The sequence below is a fragment of the Opisthocomus hoazin genome, chromosome 25, assembly GCF_030867145.1.
Source record: "Opisthocomus hoazin isolate bOpiHoa1 chromosome 25, bOpiHoa1.hap1, whole genome shotgun sequence".
NCBI classification, from domain to species: domain Eukaryota; kingdom Metazoa; phylum Chordata; class Aves; order Opisthocomiformes; family Opisthocomidae; genus Opisthocomus; species Opisthocomus hoazin.
The window spans coordinates 9,497,403-9,499,957 of record NC_134438.1 but is presented as its reverse complement, the minus strand read 5'-3'; positions in this window follow the sequence as shown (position 1 = coordinate 9,499,957).

The window sequence follows — 2,555 nt, the reverse complement described above, 5'->3', positions numbered from 1 at the left end:
GACAGCACCGACACCTTCCCCAACCTCTGAATTACTTCGTCCTGTTCAAAAAAATTCATTATTCAGACATAATTGATAGTAGCTGATCTTGCTTAGGTGGAGAACATTATCCCTCCACCCTGATGCATATTGCCAGAGACTAACTGAACCCCAGCAGGGTGGGACACGCTGTCCTTTCCCCCAAGTCCATCCTAAGGGAATATCTGGAGAAAAAAAAGCTCTGTTGTGGTTGAAGCAGCTGCAAAGACTGACGGAATGAGCCAGATGATGCCAGTTAACTCCTGCTACGGAGGGAGGAATACCAGCCGGGGTTGCATGAGCTGAATTTTGCCAGTCAGTCGACTGCAGATGGGCCCTGATTGAAAGCAGGCAGAAAGCGTGAGTCAGCTCGCTGTCTGACGGAAAGTGTGCTTCACTGCAGTTTTCTAGGTGAACATCACTGAATTTTTAAAGTTCAAACACACCCCTTTTTATTCAATATATCTCAAATTTTTTAAGCTTGTTTTGCAGTCTATAGTTATAACCTGATGGTACAAGCAGTCCTGTTAGGACAGATACCCTGGGGCAGTTAAGTTTCCTCTGGATGACACTTGAGGGAAAAGGCAGCCATGAATTCAGACCCCGAGCCCTTCCCTCCAGCTGCATCTTATTCCTTCCCACCCAAAGCTGTAATTCAAGTGGGAAAAACAGCCCCACGCTCCGCACTCGGAGCAGCGTTGCAGGAGCGATGTATTGTGAAAGAGCAGCCCAGCCCATGCCCGCAAGTCCATTGCACCGGACCGGAGTTCGCACCCCAGCATCGGCGCCGGTGTGCTGGAGCTGGGGCCATCGCCCCGCCACTCACCCGTCGTCGCAGAACGCGTCCACCCTTGCGCCGAACTGGAAGCCTGCGAGAGCGACCGTCCTGCCCGCGGGCAGCGCTGCCGGCTGGCCGCAGGACCGCCCTGCCCGAGAGCAAGCCCACCGTTAGCGCCAACGCCCAGCCAAGGGACAGACCCAAAGGCACCGAGGCGTTTCACTCCCCGCGCGTCACTGCCAAGCTGGCAGGAGCCAGCATCAGCTGCAGCGTGGGTCCCGTACGGGGCTGCGGTGAGCAGCGCACGGGAGGGCGGAGGAGAACGTTTGCAGAGATGTTCCCATCTCAATAGACTGGCAGGAAGTTACTCAACTGTGAGATATGTATTGCTGCCACATCATCAGTCTTAATACTACACGGACTTCACCAGGATCTACGCTTTGTCTTCATTTTGAAGCTCAGCACTAGAATTGCAGATTGGCATTTATCCTGCGCATGTGCCGTGTCCAGATATGAACATATTTACTAACGTGAAAATTGAAAACAGATCTGTTCATGCCAGCAGCAAAACACAGACAGACCGCTATCGATACTCCTGCTGCTCGCTCCTAAAAATTCATGTCCAGGAATATCCACCTAATTTTGTACTAAGCAAGTAGCTGTTGGGATGATGAGAATCCAACTGGGAGCTGCGACCTGACCCGCTCCAAACTCCGCAGCCGCTGTTCGCAAGCGGGGCCGAGCAGAGATACTCACTCCTGCAGAGCTCCGCAGCTTCCGACCACGCCAGGCTGTCCAGGCAGGTGCTGGTGGGGGAACTTTCCGAGGTGTTCTCGTAGCCGGGCCGGCAGACGTAGCTCACATTGGTCCCAACAGGAAAGAAATTAATCCTCTCGTCTGCCTTGGACAGGGCAGCAAACCGCAGCCTTGTCGGGGCAGCACAGCTCCCTGGCGGGCAAGAAATCGGGCCTGAAAGAGCCGCCCGCCAGGAGACGTGCAAAATAAACCTTGGGATGACAGAAACGCCCTCCCTACGGTGCTTCTGGGGAGCTCCAGTTATTCCTGTCTGCGTACCAGGCTGCTGCTCTGCTGAAGGCATCCCTTGCAAAGCACGGGCGAAGGTGCACGAAGCGCCCGGGCAAAGCTGTCAGCGGGGAGCAAGAAGTCGCCCGCGTGTGCTCGGGAGACGCGTGAGCATCCCGGGCTGCAGCCACTGCCCGACCCCCCGACGGCAGGCACGGACCCGGCACCGACGGCCAGCAGCCCAGGGCAGCGGGTCCGCAGCTCGCCGGGATGCGAGGTGCCGTGGCAGAGCAGCCGCCGTAAGCGGCAGAAACCTTAAGCCATGCGAGGGAGCCGTGTTTCAGAGGAAGGAGATGCTTACGGCCGCAGGGCTCGGGCAGCTTGGACCAGCGCGGGCCGGGCAGGCACTCCACCGTGTCCGACCTCCCGGGGATTTTGATGGTGCCTTCGACGCACGCGTACGTCACCCTGGAGCCGACGGGGAAGCTGCTGGGGTGCTCATCACTGGATGGTCGGGAGTGGGTCATGCGAGGTGGGGGCCCACAGTCACCTGTGCCAGGAGAAGACCTCCTCGGGTGAGGACCCCGTTCCCTGGCCCCTTCCCCAGCCCCAGCGAGCATCCCAGGAGCACGGCCGGGCTGGCCCAGGCTGCCCCTCTGGGCAAGAGCACTGGGCAGGGCTGCATCCCTGACAGCATCCGTGGGAGCACCAAGCAACAGGTCCCCAGGCTTCGGGG